This window comes from Nanorana parkeri, unplaced genomic scaffold (genome assembly GCF_000935625.1).
Source record: "Nanorana parkeri isolate BGI_ZX_2015 unplaced genomic scaffold, ASM93562v1 scaffold1325, whole genome shotgun sequence".
NCBI lineage: Eukaryota > Metazoa > Chordata > Amphibia > Anura > Dicroglossidae > Nanorana > Nanorana parkeri.
This window is the reverse complement of record NW_017307593.1, coordinates 123,233-148,141: the sequence shown is the minus strand read 5'-3', so window position 1 is coordinate 148,141 and position 24,909 is coordinate 123,233. Positions and strand designations below refer to the sequence as shown.

At 41.5% G+C, this 24,909-nt stretch overlaps 1 protein-coding gene across 1 annotated transcript in view; it reads left to right on the top strand.

The window, feature by feature from the left end:
- Positions 1-2,743: 2,743 nt before the first annotated feature.
- Positions 2,744-24,909, top strand: part of SYT12 (synaptotagmin 12) — a 54,789-nt gene continuing 32,623 nt past the window's right edge. The window contains exon 1 of the mRNA XM_018569364.1: positions 2,744-3,034. The gene's annotated coding sequence lies outside the window, so the exon portion shown is untranslated. The remainder of the gene's footprint in view (positions 3,035-24,909) is intronic.

The following is a 24,909-nucleotide window of genomic DNA, read 5'->3' as shown; positions in this document are numbered from 1 at the left end:
ACTACATGCTATACCTACTACTACATTACTTGCTCTATGTCTACCTCTATAGAACATATACAGTACATAGTGCACAACTTTAGATTATCTATACATTGACCTCACTAGCCTCGAACGCAGCATAATAAAATTGTACCAATTTACTAAAAGCACAACTCATGCTGAATTTTCATTATCGTGCCTTATTTCCTCATTTTTACAGTTTGAATTGTTTTCGGTTAACTAAAGGTGTTATTGCACAGGTCAGCAAGTGTGCTGTTGCATTGACGTTTGCACCAATTTATATGTAAAGGTAAATTTACAAATGTAAAGCCAAGGTCATCACTTATAGCCCAGTTCCAGCTCGGGTAAAAAAATAAATATATAGATCCCCCACAGCTCCCCCACAGCTCTTTAAAACAAAAAGCAGCGTCAGTTGATTTCCTCACATCCTCTCTGTTTGTGTGCACATTACACTCACCGATCCAGCCATACTGTGCTCCTCCACTTCCTGGTTGACACCCGACATCATTTAACACATTTCCTGTGAGCCCACAGTGTCAGGGGCTCCACCCCTCACCCTGGGCTCACAAGAGGATGTGTCATCACGTGCCACTGCTCTCTGCTGCATTTAGTATCCACCAACCGCCAGAGGAAGAAGAGGGTGAAGATGACCTGTGATGCTACCAGACTGGGTTGAAAAGATTTGGATAAATGGTATGCATACAGATTTTCTTTTTGTAAAGGGTGCTGGGGGCAGGCCAAGGTGGGTGGGGGCTGGAAGGTGGGGGATCCAGACCAGGTAGCTAAAGTAGTAATAAACGCCCCAAACTTTTTTTTATAATTAATCCAGATCAAACAAATATGTATTGCCCAGCAAAGTGTTTCTTTGCATTTTTGCCCAAGCACTTACAGTCATCATGTTTCCCATTGCCTGGCTCAAACTCTCTCAGCTCAGCTTCCCTGAACCTCCTGTCCAGTACAGGATCACAAGGGACAGCACAGTCTTCAGCAGCTGTTCATCTACTAGCTTGGAGAAGGGAGAAAGGAAGTAGGAGAAGTAAGGAGCAGGGCAGTGGCTTGCCTTGCTGTGTCTGTGTGTTTGTGGAGACACACACAGCATACTAGCACACGCAAGGGTGACTCCATAGGACTCTGCAAGGGAAAGGAGCCACCCTAAAACAGGATATCAGGGTTAGTGCTCAGAGAACTAGCTGATTCTACAGGAAACTAAAACTTTTAAACATCAAGGAGCAACTCCCACTGTAAGTGATTAAGTCAGCATTTAAAATAGCTTAAAAACCTTATGACTTTAATATCACTTGAGTATAAACTTGTCAGAAACCTGGGAAATCCAGTGTGATCGAAACAAATGTATAAGCAAAAGTTACCTTCAGATAACTTTCAGGAAAGCTCAACGTTTACTGGAAACATTTACATAACTTTGGCTGCCTATACCTCTGGATCTATGGGTCTTTTTGTCATGTGGCTGTCACTGAAGGTAACCTATGCTTTCGTGTTGTTTCATAGTATGCTCAATAGGAATTTCGTAGGTCTACTTTAAAATAAACCTAGCCAAATGATGGGAGAAAAATTGAGTTATTTGAGAAAGAGAATATAATTCAGAAAAGTTGTGGTAAAATCAACTTTATTATTCAGCACAAGCACTAACACTCCTCCTAGGATCCTTCCTCTGACATGTTTCACTCCTTATGAATGCGTGCTGATGCTGTCCTTCCTTCTGGAGGGTGGCTATATTTGTTCCCCATGGTCCCCCTGTGTGTATTGTAAAGTAGTCACCATTCTAAGCTCGCTCCCATGATGGACTACAATCTCATGTTTAGTTTACTAATTTGTATTGAGATTGTAGTCCATCACGGGAGTGAGCTTGGAGTGGTGGCTACTTTACAACAGACACGGGGACCTCGGGGAACAAAGTACCACTCTCCAGAAGGAAGGACAGTGTCAGCTAGACATGTGCACGGCAAAACAAAATATTTTCATTCGTTTTCGTCAGAAACGAAACCGTACACTGAAACTGCTGGTGTGTTCTGCTCATGCGCGCCACCATCTTGGAGTGTACCACTCCAAGCTCACTCCCGTGATGGACTACTATCTGATGTTTAGTTTACTAATTTGTACTGAGATTGTAGTCCATCACAGGAGCGAGCTTGGAGCAGTGGCTACTTTACAACATACACAGGGACCTTGGGGAACAAAAGTAGCCACTCTCCAGAAGGAAGGACAGTGTCAGCACAAATTCAAAGATTATTTGAGGATCTACAGCCGAGTGATACACAAATAAGATACATTTTTGTTAATAGTTCAGGTACTTGAATGTATTTTTACGATATAACCCCTGAGTTTAGTGTCACTATAAGTGTGAATTTGGGCTAAAAGATAAGAAATACATTTTAAAACATTATTTCTACTTATGCTGCGCAGTCACATAGCAAATATATAGGTCGCTTTCCCAAATTTGCCTGCAAAAGTGGAAATACTCTTTAACTTAACACGTACTGCAAAGGGAACCTCTGTGACATCCAGCCACTAACTGGAATGCAAGAAGATTACAATGCAGCATTACTGTCCTGATCACTCTGCATTCATCTGAGAACTTGAAGGGATGCTCCAGTTATTGAAAAATGATCGGAGGATAGGACTGCTGGGATCACATGCTGCGTCTCCTCTGCTGCAGCACGGACTACATTTCGGAGTGTCAATGGAGGGGAAGCCTCCGTTCCCAGGATCTTCCTCTGTGCTTCCCTATACTAGTATATAGAAGGGGAGGGACTCTGCAGTCAGTAGGAGGGCTTGAATGAATGCAGTGTGAAGCATCTTCTCTCTCCAACCTCCCAAAATATCCAACCCCAGTGTACTGCTTCCAGTCCTACAGCCAGTGATGTCCATACACAGCCTCTGATCACATCCTCTGCCTGGCTGGATCATCATGGGTGTATATAGGAGGACAGCCTGTCCCCCCCATACACACTGCCACTAACAAGCCCAAAGCAGCTCTGCACTTCCATCATCCCTGCACCAAACTCTCTGAGAGGTATTGTAACCCTTCCCTGACAACTCTGTCCTTCTTCTTCCATCCACAACTTACTACAGAGCTATGTCATCTCATGTCTACATCCAACACACATCTCCTTGTCTATAGCATGATCTATACATACATGGCATTGTTTATGTGTGTTATTGTCAACATTTTATATGTAGTTACAGTATTGGTAAATATGTCTGTTTATATTGTAAGAGATATTTACTCTATATATAAATAAGTCTGTTTATATTGTATGAGAGATATATATTTATATATAAATATGTATGTGTATATTGTATGATATATGTTTTTTTACCTCCTTGCATGTGCACTTACACATAAGTGTGTGTATGTATGCAAATGAGAAAATGGAATTTTTTATATGCACAGTCTGTGTGTGTGGTTGTGTAATATATTGTGATGATGTTATACATACATACATACATACACACACATATACCTATTAATGTATGCTCCATTGATATCCAGTGTAAGGACTGATAGCAGTTTGAACAGTTTGCCTTGTTGACGTCTGGTATACAAATAAATCCCCAAATCATGTTTGTGTTAGATTGATCAGGTTGCCTCTACCATAGGCAAGTTATCTATGTAATCTTCTGCAAGGCACTCCAGATTTTTTTGGTATTATACAAATCAATATACAACCATATATATACACACACACACACACACACGCACACACACACGCGCGCGCGCTCCTGACTATGCCAGCATTAACTTATAATATCCATTTCTGCACTGCAAATGGGAAACTGAATCACATTGCAGTACGGGATCCTTCGGTTTATTTGCTCCAACTATCAAAGACTGCATTAAAACAAAGGGAGGGAAAAGTGCCTCTTATGTAATCGCATAGGCTCTGCTGGGCTGCAGTTGCTAAGTTCAGACCTGGTTTAGTGATGTCCTAGGTAAGGAAATGGAAAGGGTCTTTCAGGGTTTGTTTAGATAAAAAAAGGAAAAATTATGAATAAGATGTAAAAGGGATCAGCTTGTTGTGAATAATCTAATATTTGTTAAAGTTTTTCTTTGTGTAGTTTGTAAACATATATACATATGAGGGCAACCATACAGTATGTAGGCATTACATATGCAGGCTCTGCTTTCAGCATTCATCCCCTGCTGATCAGAGCTTTGTGGAAGGGATGTCACTGCTGAGAAATCTGTGTCCATCTAGTTTTCTGCTCCATATCATGAGTCGGGGGAAATCGGATGTAAACAGATGCACGTTCATTTATAACCTGCTGCCCAGAGAAAACCATTGGGCTTCCGTTCAAAGCCGCCTGAAAAACTGACAGGAGCACCTGATCAGACCGCCATGTGAAAGGGGCCTTAAGCAGAGGTTCCACTGGGCCAATAGCTCCCTCTAGTGGCTAACCTATACATCTTTATATTTAATACAATCACAAAATATGGACACTGAAGCAAGCAAAATGTGTAATTTACATAAAAAAACTTCTTTAATACATACACTGCAATAATCACACAAAATATGTACCTTCGGGGCAAAGTGACAGTGTCTGTGGAAACCCAGCACAAACCCATTAATACTCACTTGTGGTCAAAGCCCCACTGATACGTACCCAGGAATTGAGATGATGGACCTACCTTCAATGACCTGAGGTGTGCCGTGGTCACTATGGTCAGTATGCAAAATAAGGGGATACTCAAGAGTAAAAGGTAACTGAAGAAGGGGGTGAGGCGGATGGGATGACGCCCACAAGCCTACAGGTGAGAGTGGGAGACGGAGCAGTTTAAATGTTTGGGGCTCCTCCTACAAATCCGGCTAATTAATTAGCCTACCACTTGTCCAACGCTCCACATTGATCCTTCCTTTGTTGCAAAATACCCGTTGCTTCTAGGTATGGAGGAGCATATGACCATCTCCCATTATGCAGTGCTCAGACCAGTGACCCATCATCACATCATGGAGTTGGTGATGTCACTGCTTCTTTTAGACTCCAAATCCAGCCAACAGTGTATCTTCAATGAAAATTCACTACTTCCCCAGTACAGGGTACAACCTGTACTGATTGGTTAGATAACAAACAAAGAAATAATTTCATTCAGAGATATATTTTCCATGTTCTCATATATCCAGGATCTTTGAAAGGAAAACAAACATTTAGTTTTGGTTAGTATTAATTTTTAGTTATTTTAAAGCTTACCTGGATGCAGAAATTGATTTTTCGCCTGTTCTTACATATTTTCATGATTGCACACATATACAAACTCTTACTCTGCTGGCTGTATGCATATTAGACCATACAGTTAGCACAATCAATTACTGATAGTACCCAAAACAAGACTACCCTTCCAGTTCTAGTGCCTGTGCTGATACCTGTGATGAGAGTGTGCCCCTCCCTCTTGTGTACCTGTGACCTCACTTGTGCTCTGAAAATGACGAGACAATGAGATACAAGCGGTCAACCAAGAGGCCATCTCCTTTACAGAGTGTGGTCGGCCATTAAGAGTAGTGAGCTGTCAAAGTCTGTATCTTGGAGTTTCTACTCCATATGGAAGCATGGTAGAAAAAGCAACATTCACTGTGGAAGTTAGGTGACTGAGCTGTAAAAAATAATTCAACATGAGACTTTTTCTTTAATTGTGAGTTAATAGAGAAAGTAAAAGCTAAGTTTTAATGTAAAGGTGGGATAGGCTTCCCTAAAGAGATGAGCTTTCAAGGATGACCTAAAGGTGGACAGCAGGAGTAGGAGATACAGATTGATTAGGGTGGATTGAGGTAAGGTGTTCCAAAGAAAGGAAGGGGCTCTGGAGAAGTCATGGAGCTAAGCATGGGAGGAAGAGACGAGGAGGCCTGAGAGTAAAAGGCCTTGGGAGGAGCGGAGAGCATCGTTTGGGTGATATTTTGAGAGACGAAGGTTACAATGTAGCTCAAGGACAGAGTTGTGGATGACTTTGTATTTTATTTTTAGTATTTTGAATTGTATCTATTGGTTGAATGTGAACCAGTGGAGTGACTGGCAGAGACGGGCAGTGGCCACTGAGCAGGTGGTAAGGTGAATAAATCTGACAGCAGCATTCATGATAGACTGAAGGGGGATAGCCTGTAGAGGTAGACCAACAAGCTACAATAGTCAAGGCGGGAGATAACAAAGGAGCAAATTAGAAGCTTTGACGTGTAATTTGTTAAAAAAGGGCAAATGTTTTAAATGTTGCAGAGGTAAGGGCGGAAAGATTTGGACAGTGTTAGGATGTGGTGCAGAAAGAATAGGTCAGAATCCAGGATCATACCTGGATATTATGGCTATTCAGAACTCATTGCACTTTAATGAAGCGCCTTTGTTTTCCACTTTGTCAGTGTCAAATTGCGTGTATGCCTTTGTGAGTGTGCGGTTATTAAAGTGCTATAGCAGAGCATTCTAGGCGGAAGGAAGCTTGCTTGTTCGGCTCTACGGTAGGAATCTGAGAACAGCTTACAACTGTGTGTTATATAGTCAGTGAAAATGTAGGTCATCCTGCTTATAAGAATAAGCAGAACACAAGGGAGCAATGTTTGGATGAATTGTGTATAAATGTGAGATCTCACAGCCCATCTAGTACAATCAGGTTGCTGCAAGCATGTTACACACTCTAGTGGGACCATACTATCATAGCCCTCTTAGAGGGTCAGGGAAAACATACCATAGCATTTAACCATTTCACTGTCAATGACGGCAGCAAATTATGTTTGCTTATTTAATAACGTAATGGTGTGCAGTATACCATGTCATGAATCAGAATTCAGCATTCTGTAGCATTGTGCACTTCTGGAAATTGATCTATAGCTGGTTGCTATAGACTAATGCATTCACTGCTCTGTGGTATGCTATTAAAAAACATTTCTACCTAAGGTTTTATAATTGGTGTGTGCAGAAGAATCTGGGCTGAGCAGATGACAGAAACAAAAGATGGGTTCTAGGAAGCTATAGTCTGTGTTATTCTGTCTGGAGGAGAGGATGCTAAAGCCTTTACTAAATGTCTAATGTCCTCTTTGGCCAAAAATTATCCTTCTGTTTATTCCAACGCACTGTTATGAGGTGACCCTCATGTCATATTTGTATGTGAACAAGGACCCACATGAACATAAATAGGTTTACAGTTATGTGGAATGGATAAAGCTTATAGACCTAATGTGTGTCAGCTATATGGCCAACTTGTACCTGTTTCATGTTTCCTCCCTGTTTTGAACTTTTGCTTTTCCTAAAAGCAATACTATGCCTAATCCAGAGCCAGAACCAAATAGGTAAAACAAGTTGGAGCGAAGTATGTTCTTAGCCTCTTCAGTCTCTCGAATTACTGTGGCCTATATATGGGGGAATTTATGGAACAGTTGGTTCACCTTCCCTGCAAAGTGATAGGCCCCTGGGATTGCTGAACTGGCCTAACAACTCCAAACGCCAGGAGGCATTAGAGGGCCCGGTCTGGATGCCCTCTTTTACACACATGTATGTAGATGGTGTCTAATGGGGCTATGCCAGTACAAACAGTGCAAATAGGACATCTTCACTATACCTATATGTCTAGGGATTAAAACTGCTACCGTTCCTAGGGCCCCATTTAGCCTTAATCAATCTATGGCCTAATCATCTGGTTTTGACATCTAAGACACTCTGTAAGTTATCACATCTGCATATGTGATGCTGAACCAGAAGCTCTTGGTATGTGTGTGCGCTGTCAGTTTCCGTAAAACCAAATTCCAAAAGAATAACCTGTCAGAGTGCAGAAGGTTTCTGTGCTCTGACTGCCAGTAAGTATCTGCGTTCTAAGACACCCTATGCAGTGCCCTTCGTTGCATGCCCCTAGATGTGATATTTTTGAGTACTTATCATTAGGCTTTATAATGGCCACATCAATTGCATAGAAGGGATTCTTGTGGGGATCCTGCTATAGAAATCCTGAAGTCATTTAAGAAGTAATCATATTATTCTTACCACTTTTGGATATAAATAACGATTATCTGTTCTGGCAATACTAAAGGGAGTCTATGGCTCCTGGAAGATACCAGAACTGAATTTTTAAAACCTTAGAGGCTGTGTTTGTTTTAAAAAAAAACAAGAGTTGGTTTAAGTCTGGGCCCAGCCCTGTAGCCAGCCTCTTGTTTCTAGTGTGATGTTAGCAAGATCCTGTGCCATAGGCACTTATAAAACTGAACGTAGCCTTTTGACACATACAGAGGTGCACAAAGCTCTTTACGAATCTAAAAGGACACATACACCATGTGGTTCCTCCAAGCACTAATACCGATTTTGTATATAAATATATATCACCATATTACACCATACACTTCCCCTTTGAGTTCAGCACTGAAATCACCAACATCACTACGAATGGACCCATTGGCATACCACAACTTTTAAGAATAAAATGTACCTGATACTCCTACAGGTTGCAGGTTGAGCAGTGGAAATGAGGGCCCTAGTCTATACCAACCACTGGGCCTCTTGTGATTTTCTTTCTAAGCCCTAATTTGCCTTTATGACCTTATGGGGCCTCATGCAGCAGTCCAAGGATATATTTTCTTTACTGGTCACATAATTATGCTTAAACCATTCTATTATAACCATTCTTATAAAAAGGTATTTATGGTTCAAGGCCTCTCTAGGGCTAATGGGCTTAGACTGCTTCTTCTTAGTTGATGAAAGCCTTTAGAGTTGCTGAACAGGCCACATGAAAACATCTGACAAGCAATGTCTGAGAAAGGTCAAACCTGCTTTCCACTGTCCTGATCAAAAGTGAAAGATCCCTGCCTTAAAGTGACACCAAACTTAGAAGTTAAATCTTAAAAACGCATTCAAGAACCTAAACTATAATATAACTTGTTTGTGTATCATTCGGCTGTAGATCCTCAAATCATCTCTCAATTGGTGCTGGCACTGTCCTTCCTTCTGGAGGGTGACTACTTTTGTTCCCCTTGGTCCCTGTGTGTGGTGTAAAGTAGCCACCGCTCCAAGCTCACTCCTGTGATTGACAACAATCTTACGTTTAGTTTACTAATTTGTATTGAGATTGTAGTCTATCACGAAGTGAACTTGAAGTGGTGGCTACTTTATAACACACACAGGGACAATGGAGAACAAAAGTAGCCACCCTCCAGAAGGAAGGACAGTGTCAGCATCAATTCAGAGAATGAGATCAATTCAGGATTTGAGAATCTACAGCCGAGTGATGCACAAATAAAATACATTTGTGTTAATTGTTAGGGTACTTGAATGCATTTTTAAGATTTAGTTCCTAAGGTTAGTGTTACTTTAACCTTTCTCTAGGTAAAAGCCAGTAATTTCATAGTTTTCTAGTGACACTTGCAGAAGAAGCTAACTAATTACCAAATATTTCATATGTTCTATACTTGGAAGATTTGCATACAGCCCACATTTAAGAGATTCCTCTCAGAGATGTTTTTCCCTGTAAATAAGTCTTGGTTTCCAGTACTGATCAGCTATAACTCTTTATTTTCCCATCTAGATTTAGGTCTGATGATCTACTGAAGACAATAACGATTGAATGTGTAGTCCCATTTAATAAACAAGTCATAATGGGGAATGTGTTTCACTGAGATCCTTGGAGACACTGTTGCTCTGGAAGACCTAAATCATACAGCAGTAAAAAGGGCCTGTAAATCATTTTAAAATGTTGGCAGCTATTGCTGTGAAAACGATGTCTGTTCTAAACACATCAATTGCAACTTAGTGTCTTCCATTGTATAAAAGTGATCAAAACAGTGACTATGGATAAAAATTGTGGGCAGGTATCACCAGGTGCCCCACATGTCAAATATTGTACTTTAAATAGCATTTCCCCTATAAATTAGTATGAAATATTGTCATATTTTCAATCTATCAATAACAATAATAATATATGTGAAAAGGGAAACAGAGTACAGAATAATGTACAACAGACACAATATGTAATGGAAATATGAAAAACAAATATTTTTGACAACTTTATGCAACATTTTTGTATGATAATGACCTACAAACGTGAACAAGGGTTTGGATTTCTGTTTGGTTAGCTGTTTGTTCACCCTTTGGGGAGATTTTCCCTCATTTTGTGTCCCAGTGACCACTCAGGAAGTGAAAAAATGGAACACAGATAACTATAAAAATCTAACAGAGGTTCTAACCGTTCCCCACTCTAGTTACTGCTAGTATATTTGTTGGGAAGATTTTTTCTTATTTTTGTTGTGACGGAAACTGATGCTAAAACGTCCCACCAGAGATATTCCCTTTACTTCCTGTTGTAGTCACCACACAGAAAAGAAGTGAAGGGAACCTAATAATTTGTGGAACAGACAGCAATGCAAACATGAAATGAAGTTCAAATCCTTCCAAAAAAATTGAATAAAGTCTTGGCTGAGTGACACAATATTTGATTTGAATGCTATCTGATTCCTGAAGGTATAATTAAATAAAATATGTACAAATCATCATCAATAAAAGTGATTCCACACTGTTTTAAAAATAAAGATCTAAATTGCCACAGTTAGGCCCCTTTCACATGGGAGGTCTGATCGGGTCCACCTGTTTGTTTTTCAGGAGGACCCGATAGGATGCCAAATGTAAGTCTATAGGTAGCCATGTGTAAACAGATGGGCCTATGGCCAGGTCTGGAAAAACAAACTGATCAGGGATCCCTTTCGGCGGACCTGATTGTGCTGGTTCGGGTGTAATCTGATGTTAACGGTCCGTTTCCATCAAAACCCCTGTAGATTAACATGGGATCCGGCAGTTACAGTTCTTTCTTCCATTGCAAGGTGGAGGAAAAAACTGTACGAACATGGATGTCACAGCGGTGACATCCGCTCCTTACTGCTTTGATCATGAGGGGATCTGTGCATGGATCCCTTCCTGATCAGCCCATGTGAAAGGGGACTAACTGTGTACCGCACATTATTCTTTGACTTATTGAAGAAAAAATTCTAGGTTGTATCACTGGCTGCTTTTAAACAGTGCAGAAGTGCTCAAAATGACTGGTTTGTATGTACAGATTGGTTATTTTTTGCAGTCCGGCAATACAGTAAAGTCACCTCCCTGCTACCAGTCAGTGATTGTAAAGTGATAATGAGCTCACCGTTCTGCTCTCTTCACCTGTCAACATGTTCCTTATCACTGGCAGGTAGCAAAGCTGGTTGGGTGCTGGTGCTGAGCCTCCCTATCAAAGTCTTAGATCTTCTCTACTGGGGATTCCAATAGGTTGGTACCAAGCCCAATTCTGGTTCTTATACTAGCTGCATATAAAAATACATTTATTCTTTATGGAATACATAACCGATTTAATTGGTGTTTTTCCGGCCTGAAGTTTGAAAGCTTTTCTGCTCCAAAAACTCAGTAATGAACTATCATGCTGTCTACCCAGCAACACACAAATATATGAACACTAGGAGGGGTCTTTAGTTACAATGATTGATAGCATGAAAACTCAAATCCCATAGTAATTGGCACCTTGATCTTTATTATAAAGATGCTCAGGAGTGGATTGGATAAATCTACTGGTAAAATAGAATGTCTCATTAGATGAACAAAGACCAGTGGAACTCATGGACGTCAGTGGTGGTAGCTTGTTAAGGAAAGAGTTAATTTGCTGATAATTCTATTGAATATGGCAGTAACTCAGTTTTGACACTCTAAGTCCTAGAATAGTCAATGCATAAATCTCACTCTTGTGCCTATACTGCAATTTGCTTAATTGTACAGTATTTATAATCCTTTCAAATCAATATTTTACTTCCTAACAAGTAGCACTGGAGGTAATAGCCATATAAAAGAAGTCTAATACTCTGTGCCAATCAGCTTGCCGGGTGCTTTCATACAGTTCATAATTGTACCTGGACTGCTTTGGGCACCGTCTGTAATTTTAGCACCAGAGTCCAGATGCAGAAAGCAGTGGCTCTGCCTCTTATATTTCAAGTATGTGCTACATAAGCCTACTAAAATGCAAAAGTGTCTTGAGAAAATTCAGGATGCCCATCTCTTAACTGTCCCCAGATTAAAGGAGTTCTTACAGAACAATTAGAAATACTAACCTTGCTTCTGAGTTCTCATCACAGATAAGACAGATAAAGTTCCTGGTCTCCTCCAGTGTTCTCAATAAGCAATAACGTGAGCCATCTCCCATTTTTTACCTTCACTTAGGACACTAAGGATGGATATAAATTTGCGAAAGTGTCACAGAATGACAACCAGGCAGTGAGAAATCTGCCCATTCTCGAAGCAGTAGAGCAAGATTGAAGACACATTTTATGGCAACTTTGGGCAATCTGGGTCAGTTTTAGCCATTATGTTTGAAGACCTGTCACTCAATTTAGAGTAAAAGGGCAACTTCATGGAACAAGTATAATAAATTAGTCAGCTGATAACAGTACATTAGATGCTGGGACTGGGAACCCAATGCTGCTAATTTTTAGTGCATGGATTTCCCGACTACAAACGAAAATTCTGAAGTCCCCCTAGCTGTCCCTAATTTGTATCTCTGGTACTAAAGCACCTCTTATCACCTATCAGTCCCCTACCTAAACCCGAACACCTATTTTATCCCCTAAAGGAAGCCTTAACCTCCTAAGGCTTCTTGTATAAATGTTCTGCCCGGCATATAGTGGGCAAATGCCCTTCACACTGCATTGGCGATCTCTATAGGATTTCCTAGGGGTACCAGTGCATTGCAAACAGAACTTTTAACCAGGAAGCCCGAAATGTTACATACACCACCAAACCCCTAACCCAGCACATACACTATATTCCCAAAAAATTGGGACACCCCTCCAAATCATTGGATGCAGGTGTTCCGTGAAATTTCCTTGCTACTAAATATTGCACAGTCAACTGTCAGTGGTATTATAACAAAGTGGAAGCAACTGGGAACAACAGCAACTCAGCCACGTAAAAGGACAAAGCGGGGTCAGCGCTTGCTGAACCGCACAGTGCGCAGAAGTCACCAACTGTGTGCAAAGTCCATAGCTACAGACCCTTCAAACTTCGTGTGGCCTTCAGATTGGCACAACAGTACGTAGAGAGTTTCATGGAATGTGTTTCCATGGCCGAGCAGCTGCATCCAAGCCTTACATCACCAGTGCAATGCAAAGCGTCGGATGCAGTGGTGTAAAGCACGCCGCCATTGGACTCTAGAGAAGTGGAGATGTGTTCCCTGGAGTGACGAATCACGCTTCTCTGTCTGGCAATCCGAGGGACGTGTCTGGGTTTGGCGATTGCCAAGAGAAAGCTACTTGCCTGACTGCATTGTGCCAATTGTAAAGTTTGGTGGAGGAAGGATTATGGTGTGGGGTTGTTTTTCAGGGGTTGGGCTTGGCCCCTTTGTTCCAGTGAAGGGAACTCTTAAGGCATCAGCATAACAAGACATTTTGGACAATTTAATGCTCCCAACTTTGTGGAACAGTTTGAGGATGGCCCCTTCCTGTTCCAACATGACTGCACAAAGCAAGATCCATAAGGGCATGGATGAGCGAGTTTGGGGTGGAGGATCTTGACTGGCCTGCACAGAGTCTTGACCTAAATGCGATAGAACACCTTGGGGATGAATTAGAGCGGAGACTGCGAGCCCGGCCTTCTCGTCCAACATCAGTACCTGACCTCACAAATGCACTTCTGGAAGAATGGTCAAACATTCCCATAGACACACTCGTAAACCTTGTGGACAGCCTTCCCGGAACAGTTGAGGTTGTTATAGCGGCAAAGGTTGGGCCGACTCAATATCAAAACCTACGGACTAAGACTGGGATGGTATTAAAGTTCAAGTGCGTGTAAAGCCAGGCGTCCCAATACTTTTGGCAATATACTGTAAACCTAACATTACAGCCCTTATCTCCCTCCCTAACACCTAACTGTAAACAAAGCCCACTATACCCTAACCTTAACCCTAACACTTCAACTAAATCCTTAAAGCTTCAACACGAACTAAGACACTTTATATTCAGCCATGTGACTGTAATTTCTGGATGTCTTTGGACTCAACTGAAAATAACTGACACTTTTTTTTAAATAAAATAATACTTATTCTGGCATGTTAGCTAACTGAGCTAAATGCTAAGTTCTTCTTATGTTTGATTGTAGTGTTTTAGCCATGGTAGTGTTATAACTAAATAAAGCAAAGATGCTTACTGATTTACATTACCCGTGTTCTCCAGTTTATTCGGCATGTACTTCTGTTACTTGCCGCCTTTATTTTTAAACTATAATGCTTATGGTCACTTTTTTGGGGAGAGTTAATACATTTATAAACTAATGTTTTAAATAATTTAAAATCTTTTGCATAAAATATTTTTTGGAACTGATAAACATTCATCACGTTGTGCACCCATGGAACTCAGTTTGCAAAAATGCTGACCTTTCCAAAATGAAAGCCCAGCACTGCTCGACTTTTGGGCCTCTGCAGACTGACTAGTTAAGATGTTTCTGTGTTAATTTAATGGTTTTTAATGATATTCCAGCTTACATTTTAAATTCTTTGCACTGAAAAGATGAAAGGACACTTTTTTGGGGGGTATATTTCTCTGCAGCAACACAATAATTATTCTGCATTCATTAATCTGTCATTATGTGCATTGACGTTACGGCACAATCTCCTTGATTGACATGGGACAGTGGTTCAATACATCCCCTGAGATAATTTCGTCTTGAACTGGTCCAGGGGTGACTTTTGCGATTTTGCACGAGTGGTATTGATGTCTGCAGCAGTCCTGTTTTGTCAGCTAATCTCTTCAGACATTGTATGGATTGCTTCATCCCTCAAAATGTCATTTTCAAATACCCCAGAGAGTTCTGGGAGGGGGAGAGCGGATATATACCTTCACAACCATGCTGTGCAATACCAAGCTGTTACAATATTGTTTTCATTAAATGCCATCTGTAGTATGGATTGTAATTCATAATTATGCAAAAAAACAAACAAAAAAAAACAAGCTTTTCTTTTTCAATCAATAAAACCTACTACAGGCATGTTTTTTTTCTAGCTGCCATACAATCATGAGTTGCTGGGAATTTCACTTACTGTAGTACTATGGCATTTGATTTAAGAATTTGAAGATGATGAGGAGATTAATGAACAATGCCAGGTAAAACTTTTTTTTATCCTTGCAGTGGGGCTACCCCCACACTGCAAGGGTTAAGTGCTTGTTTTTTGTTCAGCCGGACTGTAAGGCTGCTGTACGGGCTATTCACAATAGCCTGTACAGCAGCTGAAGAGCTCAGCCAAGCCAAACGCGTATGTTTTGGCTCTGCTGAGCCGAACACACTGCCGAAGCAGATCGTTCGCACCCACAAAATGTAAAAAAAAAACAACAAAAAAAAACAGTGTGGGGTTCCCGGCAAAAACCCCCTGACTCGACTGCATCTGTCAAAATGAACAATTTGACAGGAGTCGACATCACCACTGGCTCTTCCTATCTGTTGTCATTCGGCCGACACCTGTCACATCGCTATTGAAAGGTCCCGGCCGAATGACAACGAATGGGCGGGGCCAGCCATGACATCACGGCTGGCTCCACCCATCTGTTGTCATTTGGCCGGAACCTTTCTATAGCAATTTGACAGGTGGCGGCCGAATGACAACAGACAGGCGGAGCCAACACTGTTGTCACAGCTAGCTCCGCCTATCTGTTGGCATTCGGCCAGCACCTGTCACGTTGTTCAATTTGACAGATACGTTGGGGTCAACTGGCTTTTGGGGGGAACCCCACGCTGTTACAGGGCTGAAGTTAATAGCCGAACGGGGTTTGACTCACTTCACTTCGGGTCAGTTATTCACTCGGCTGCCTTCGGCAGCTTAGTGATTGACCCACAAAACTAGCACAAAGACAATTTAGCAGTAATATATACATTAGTAACAATCTTATCTAAGCTTTCTGTTGCCAATGTTTTCTAATTTAATGTAACTTGGTATATGCAGTGCAATGTAGTGAGGAATGCCCAGATCTGTACATTGGGGAGACAAAACAATCTCACAACAAACCAATGGCGCAAAATAAGAGGGCAGTTTCTACAGGTCAAGACTCTACAGTTTTCCTACACCTTAAACCTGAATTCCAGGCATGATATTTAATGAATACCAACATTGGTCCAGGTTGACTCAGTGAATATAAGATAGAGCTGCTGGGAGAGACACAGTGCTGACTAATAAAGTGATTTTAGTATCCTCAGCAGCTCTCCAGAGATCAGGTATGGATACTTATATTGATGTATGCAGGAACTGACCATTAATGCGGACCTAAGCCTCCATGGGTCCTCAGAAGCCCTGGCTATAATGTTCAGGTATGCATAGCCTACTTGTACATTACGTCACTCAAACCACTTAGTTTGTTGCCATTCTATCTCCGCCTCCCTCTTTTTCGAGGCTTCTTCCATACTGATGTCCTCTTTGTTTGGCCACTGATGATGTTATATACACGAATGGTCACTGCAGTCACATTGCCCCAGCACCCGACTTCTATCTCTGCATCTTACAGAAACTGAGACTGTACACTGCACTGGGCATACAATTCAAAAAAAGTTGCTGCCAGACAGGTAAAGAAGTTTTTTTGACAGAAGAGACATGCAGAGCAGTTTTTTTAGGGGGACTTCAGCTGTGCTTCAACTAGAGTTTGTCATTTCTCAAATTGTTTATGAAGACTTCATTGTATATAGGGATAAGAATCGAGATGCAGGCGTTTGAAGCAGGCTGTGGTTTGGGCTTTGATTGTATAAAACTATATGTCTGAATCAAGTTTAAGCCTCCTAAGGTGTACCTTTGGAGACTGCTCGGTTTGCCCTGTTTTTGCTGCTTCAGCTGCAGGATAATGAGATTTTCTTATACGACTCTAAGAAAAAGAATGTCATTTTTACTGCCAGCACAATAAATGTGTACTTTTAATGGAAGTGGAATAAGGGGTAAATGTGCACTGCCAGATTTCATTTTGCAGTTGACAAATCAAATGTTTACTGCTACTGGAATGAAACTCGTTTGATGAAGAACATGAGGAGGAATTAAAAAATCTACTCATGTATTGTTGTCATTGTGCCCTGCAAGCTTACTGTAATCTGTTTGCACTTTTTTTGGGCAGATCTGAAAATACATCTGCAATGTTACGCTTAGCATTAATTGGTAGTTCTCCATGCCACAATCTTGGCACTGGTAGATCTTAGTACAGGAGAGAAAGCTTTTGTCGCTGAGACATTCAGCAGCCAATAAGGTAAGTACATGTTTTTGGGGATTGTTTTTAGTGTTTGGGGTTAGTTTAAAATTAGGGTAAGGGTTTCGAAGGATAAGTGTTAGGTTAATGTGTATCTATAGCCAAAACGTCTTTGAGTTTGAATAAATTATGGAAGAGTTGAAACCAATATCAGGTTATTATTTGCTGCCTGTGTACTGCTAGGGAAGCTTCCTTTCATTTCTTGTCTTGGAGATGCAACAGGAAGTGAGGGCAAAATCTTCCCATAGTAAAGGGAATTCCCATAATAGACTGTTGCCACAAAAACATTTGTCCTCATCAAAAGATTTCCGCTCACGCTCTCATGACAACCCTAAAATGTAGAATTTCCCCTTATTTTCTGCCTTGATGACAATGGTCACCAGGTCAAAAAGAGGGGCGAATCTCTCCAGCAAGGACCCAGCAGCAATAAAAAAAAAAGCAGAGGGTCTCAATGTTCAGTGTAAAAAAGGTGAACCTTGCAGAGTTTCTGCTAGGTTGCCTTTAGTGTCATAGTTTGTGTGCAAACATTCTCCAGTGATAGAACTCCAGTCCTGATTAAAGACAATTTATCCAAAACAGATATTTCAATTGTTTCTGGACGGAGAGTTGAACTGCATAATGTTTTCTTCCATCTGGTGGAAAACACAGAGCTAAGATCTCTTTGTTCATGCACCTAGATGTGCAAACCTGCAGAAACAATTATAAGGAAAACCTACTCACCCTGTTGAGGTTTTATTAGCTGCATGAAAAATGCAACAAGATGAAATGGAACACCCCAAGATGGGGTCGGGGGGAACACCCAAAACTCCAAAGTTGTCAGGAACAGAATCTATGGTGAGCATTTAACTCTCCACTCACTGCTGGAAGATAAAAGAAGCCAGTTGTCAACTCAGTCTGCCAGACTCCTCCTATAATTGAAATGTCATTATATTATTGGTGGGCTAGTTCTTAAAGTATTTCTAAAGCCAAAGCATATATATTTATTTTGGACCACAGTCAAAGTAGGGATTGAATAAAACCCCTGTCAGGGTTTTTTGCCATCCATGTTCTATAGTGGTTATTTACTTTTATTTCCTGCCATTTAGTCACAAAAGGAAGTGAGGGGAAATCTTTCCAAAGTGAGAAAATTCACTTCTTAAACAGTTGTCACTGGAGCAAGGTATGTGCTTTGCTGTAAGCACGTCACATGCTATCTTTAAGGGTAAAATGTAAAAGTTAGGTAAATGTTCACCTTTCTGGATAAGGTTAAGGGCTAGTTCACACCATGTTCAGTGCGTTCCGGCTGGCATTCCAGCCGGCTCACTTTGTTTTGGGGCGGGAGGGGGCATGGCGGTGCATTGAACTCAATTGCACTGCAGCCAAGCCCTCTGGCCGCAATGCAATCAGCTGCATGGGATTGCGTGGCGCATAGTGCCTGCATTCCGGTCCGTTGCAGTCAGAAAAAATAGTGCGTGCACTACTTTTTCTGAGTGCATCGGACCGGAACTCAGGCACTGATGAGCCACACGTTCCCGTGAGGCTGATTGCATTGCGGCCGGAGGGCGTGGCTGCGGTGCCATTGAGTTCAATGCACCGCCATGCCCCCTCCCGCCCCGACACCAGCCAGCCGGAATTCGATCAAGTGCGTTCCGGCCACAATCAGGAAAGGTGTGAACTAGCCTTAAGGGTTGGGGCAAGGTTACTGCTAAATTTAGAGGCTAGATTACATTTTAGGTTTTGGGTAAGTTGGTAATCAACCCCTGCCAGATGAGCAAACCATCAAACACATGAAACAACTGTGATTTGTTTTTGCCCTTGATACAATAATATTTACATTATACTTGGAACTGGTTGCTTCTTCAATATGAATTACTGCTATATGAGTGATGTATTAGTCACATTCTTAGAGAAAAGCTAGTATGGCATGGCCACCAGTGCTGTCCACAATCTGCAATTTAAATGCCTGAAAAAAATATTAACACCACTGATCATGTGCAAACAGAACATAATTAGTGATGAGCCTGGTGCAAACTCAGTTCACCCAAGCCCACTCATATTTGTGACTGTCATCCCCTCCTCCAAGCCCAACCATGCCTTCGCTGCAACTGCCACCATTGATTGGGCCAGGAGGGGGGAGAGTGGTGGTCAAAGTTTTGAGTAGGCTTGGCCGAAATCAGGCAAACTGGGTTTGCACCAAGCCCAGGCTCATCTCTAGCCAGAATATGAAAAAAGCATTTGGCAGTCTGATTAATCCTCAACAACATATATATATATCCTATATCGATCGTTGCTTTGCAGTTTATTGCTACTTCAATTTTCACCATATAAAAAATGGGTCTTATGCTTTATTTTGCTACTAAACATTTTAAGTTAGAACCTCGTTTAAATTCAGGTCAGAATGTTTCAGCCTTGGAGAATTTTACTCACCCACACACAACTGAAAGCAAATGTCTCGGCTAAAATCTTGTTTTTCTAATTGAACGGAGTCTAATTAGATCAGCGCTGACATTTCAAGAGGATGATTTTCTGTACACAGCAAAACCCACTGCAATTCTCTACTGGCCATTTTGAAGCAAAATATGATTTTAAATAGAAAAATGTTATAGGATGCAGCATTTACGTCTATTGTGATGTGCAAAAATGTCTTGTAGCTCAAACCAAATCAGAAGGGAATGTGTTTTTTTTATAGCAAGCAGTAGATATATATTGTATGTAAAAACATTAAAAAAAAGTTACCAAACAGGTAAATACTTACCTCTGTCTTTGCTCCTTGCTCCTGGCTGCAGTACACAGGTCCTGAATGGCGGTACAGGAGGATGACGTGGGCGGCACATGCGCAGTCCATATCACCGGCAGGGAGAAGAGGGTAGACTCAGTAGAAGTGACTGCATGCAACTTTGAGTGTGCACACCAGACAGACTGTGGGACAGGAAGAGACAGCAGTCTGCGCTGGATCAGAGACCGGCACCAGCGCTGGAGGGATTGCTGAATACAAGTGTAAGGAAGAAGATGATCGGACCAAGAGGCATCATTTAAGGTAAGTCCTTACAGCAGCATTACAATGGGGGGAAAAAATTAGAGGGTTTAATGTCACTTTAAAGCTTATATGAGAGTTTAGTGCTTGGGGTTACACATAATTAAAGCTATACCCAATCACATGCCATCACAGCCAGACAGGATTTTGCTTGCGCATGTGTAGATGATTGAATTGATCACAATTTCAACTTATTACTAAGTTAAGTAACAACTTTGCAGAGTGAACAGCTTCTTATCAATTAAGTAAATCAGCCCCCGAATGTGGAAGGAATACTAGACTTGGATTATTGTAGTATTCATTGCCAAACAAAAGTGCCACTAATCAGGTCCATATATAGAGATCCTGCTGCTCTAGGAAAGCGTTTCTCAACCTTTTTCCAGTCAAGGCACCGTCTAAAATATGCAAAATCCGGAGGCATCCCAGTCTAAAATGTAATAGATTTTAAGGGGGAACCCTAGTTTTTCTGTGTGTTTTTGTGTAGAGTTCACCCTTAAAATCCATTACAGTTTAGACTGGGATGGAAGTTCCTTCACATGGAAGTTCCCCCTTCAAATCAGGAGCCCCAATCATATTAGAGCCCCCCATTTCCCTTCAAAATCCCCCTTTTTACATCAGAGTCTTCCTTTACATCGATATCCCCACTTCACATCAGAAGCCCCCCATTCACATCAAAAGCCCTACTTCACATTAGAGTCCCCTCTTTCATATCAGAGTCCCCCACAGTTACATCAGAGTTCCTCCTTCACGTCAGGAGTCCCATTCATATTAGAGTTCTATGATTACAAAATTTCGAGGCACCCCTGAGGAAGCCGGAAGGCAAGTGTTTTGGTAAAATTCAATGCTAGAAAGTGCTTGAACTGTGAAGAACCTTGTGACTGCTCTTAATACTCACTGAGCTACCTATAGTTCAAGACAAATCAAAATAAATAGTCTAAATGGTGGGTCATTCTGACCCAGTAAAATTTGGGCACTTCCTTGATGTGATGAACCATGTGGAATGTAGAAAATTAGAGGGAGGGGAGAGGTTACCTGCAAGCTCTGACAATATTTGTAAGTTAGCTACAAATGTCCAGAGATGACCAATACAGGGAGACAAAATAAAAAAAGTGATTACAGCTTGTACAGGTTGAGACTTGGTGCCCATCCCCTAACCCTCAAACTCTTGGTGCTGGCCCATGAATGGCCCTATGGTAAATGGAACCCTGACTTTAGGAAGGATTCGGGGCAATGACCATTTTTGAGAAATCAGATGTTTCATGTTTCCCAACATTTCTCAAACCCCTGAAGAGGCTGAAGTTTATTTTTCATTGAGCAAAATCACAATTCCGCTATTTAATTTAATATTAAAGGAGTAACTGCCTGTCCTTGAAAAAGCCATATCTTCCTAGTAAAGCCACAGTTTTCACTAGGGTTGCACAGATACCAAGTACAGTACTAGGTACAAGTAAGAGTACATGTACCGATACTTTTGAGCTCCAGGACTACACTAGAGAAAAATTAAAAAATTAGGAGGCAGCTGCCATTTGTAAGGAGCATACGGAGCTCCCGGGATTTGTACATCTCTGTTTTAATGCACGATTTTGTTTTTATAAATATAAATAAAGGGATGCACAGATACCAGTTTTGCGAGTACTGGTACTTGCCGAGTACTTACAAGTACGAGTACTGATACATTTTTGTTTATTGTCATGTGACAGTTTTTTTATTGTCATGTGACAGTTTTTCTAAAACAATACAGACTAATGATTTCAGGACAGTGGTGGAGTGCCAGAGCCAGGTCCCAGCTGCAACCGCTGCAACCCTGGTAGTTCTCGTGAAAATGCCAAGTATCTGCACTGGTACTTGAAAGGTATCTGTGCATCCCTAGTTTTCACTGCTAATACAGCGCTGCATTATGATGGTTGAAGCCTCATATGAAACTCCCTAGTGGGTGGTAAAATAGAATTCTAAGGATTAGACCTCTAATAGATATCCTTTAATGAGCCTTTATACCCAGACCCACGGATAGTAGGGCTTTAACCAAAACTGATCCCGCCATCAGTGAAATGTCACTGAAGTGTAAGCTCTCATTTTTGCTCCTTCTTAGGCATCATTTGCTTAGAAATAGTCTACTCTTGTTAATTATGTATTTATATGGTAAATTATTTAATTGGTGTTTTTTTACTCTTTTTTTTTTGTGTATTTGAAAATAGCTGAACTCCAGGCAAGCAGCTAAATACACAGTTTAAATATGTTTTCCTGCCAAAGGATTTTGTATTGCTGTTTGTTCATTTCTGAAATGTGCACAACCTTGCCGGGTGGCAGACACACACTGGTGCCCTGACGTCTCTCTGCTACAGTTAAAGGGACTCTGTCGGTTACTAAGATGCCATACCTGCAAAGGAGGAGAGGAATACGCTGCCGAACATTGCTGTACAGCTGACTGATCCTTGGCTGAATCTTATTCCAACGCTTCCTCTTCTGGGAGTGCCGATCCCTTGGGTACCCTGCAGCACTCCTACTGAACTCCATCTCATTACTGTATGCTTTAATTGGCTGTAGTCAGCAGGAGAAACCACTGATTGATGTGGGGGACCCAGGAGAACAACACTCTCAGTGTCGGAAGAAATTTCAGCTGAGGTTTACACAGCAGTGGAGGGGTTTCAGAAGAGGTAAGTATTTCCTTCCTTCTTTGCAGATATGGAATTTGTAATGGTGAAATATAGTTGGTGTCAGTGGGAAGAATAGTGCCCCATTTTTGATATTAGTGAGAGGAATGGTGATCTATAGTTGGTGTTAGTGGGAAGAATAGTGCCCCATCTTTGATATTAGTGGGAAGAATGGTGATCTATAGTTGGTGTCAGTGGGAGGAAGCTTACCTTATCATTGGTATTAGTGGGAGGAATAGTGCTACATCATTGGTGGTATCACTGGGAGATATACTGCCACATTGTTGGCATCAGTAGGAGGAATAGAGCTGCATTTCTGGTATCAATAGGAGGAATAGTGCCCCATTGTTGGTGTCAGTGGGAGAAATGGTAATCCATTGTATGTGTCACTGAGAGGAATAATAAGTACTATCCTTATCGCACTCCTTACTGATATGTCCCTTGTTAAAAGCCTGATGAAGGGACCCTGTGCGGTCCTGAAAGCGCTTGTTGGTCATATGACAAAAAACTTCAATAAATGAAGCTTTTGCTATCCTAAAAAGACTGGTGTGCTGGTGACATTTCTACAATTTTACTGAGAGGAATAATGCCCCATAATTCATGTCAGAGGAGGAATAGTGCCCCATGGATGGTGTCAGTAGAAGGAATTTGGGCTTTAGCAGTCTTAGTGCTTCCAATGCAAAAAGTACATTTGCCTCCTATGCACTTAGTGGATATAGTGCAGTTGGCCACACATCTGGATTCCCCATTCTTCAACCGGAAATCCTGGTGTCAGTAATATGTTACAATAGTTTTACAAGCCCAATCTGTTTTACACACATCCCATTTGCAGTTTTAGCCCCTGATGCATATGGGGTAATCTCTGCACTCATACCAGCTTCCCCATCCTTGCTTTCCAATCTTGCTTGCATTCTTTGCACATAGTATTTAAGCCTTACTTTAGCCAATCATCATTTGCATTCTCCCTCTTCACTGTGTACAACATCCCTGAATGTGCACGGTGAACACCTGCTTTTTAAAGTATTCCCCTGCTTCTCTCTGCTGTGTTAAAAACATTGGTGTGCTAAGGCTTGTGAAGATCATACCATGTCAGCAGACAAATAGATCATAACATGTTATCTATTATAATACATTCAGATAGGTAAAGGATACTCTGACTGTGAAGCTCTCAGAAAGTGCTGCATTAGTTTCCTTCTGTCATGTAATATGTTGTCTGTGGCTACAAACGGGAAAGCTCAGGGTCAATAATCTGCTTTTAACCACAGAATGGAAAAAAGGTCCACTCACAAAGGAATATCAAAATGAAGAACCCATCGTGTCATATGACATGTTAGGCAATGTACAAGAGCAATTAAGGCTACCGATAAAAATCAAATGGTGCCATAAAAGGAAGATTGATTGCACTGAGATGCCAAATGTATAAAGGTTTGAGTTTTAATAATGAATGCTTGATTGCCAAGTTATTTCAGTCAATGGTTTTATAGCTATTCATTTCAGAATTCTAGATACAGAGGGGCTGCTCATGCAAAACTGGTATTTAAATGTTTGGTAGATGGTGGCATGTTGAATGGTGGACCAGTAGTTTTCAGAGTCAGCATCTTGGCATAGGACAGGCACCATTCAGTATCGATGTTTAGGTGCGGGATAAGGTTAGCAAGCTTCTATAGGAATGATCTCAGTGTTATAGATTAGGTTAGAGGTTACATTAGCGTTAGGGACAAAGTTTTGGAGGGTGTAGGAAGGGTGAGGCGAATGAGGCACTCGCCTCGGGTGCAGCTACGAGGGGGTACAGCCAGGCCCGGCCTTTGGGGTGTGCGAGCACAGGACACCATGGCAACAGGGGTGCCAGGCAACCAACACAGCTTGGTCTCGGGGCGGTAGGGAGTAGAGAGGCGGCACAGCATGCAGCTTCTCCTCGGATCCCCACTGATCTCCCCTGCCTTTATGGTCAGAGGCAGCGGGGATCTGAGGAGAAATGGAGCGTTTCAACTGGCGGGGGGGGGGGGGGCACCCCCCTGGGGGGTGG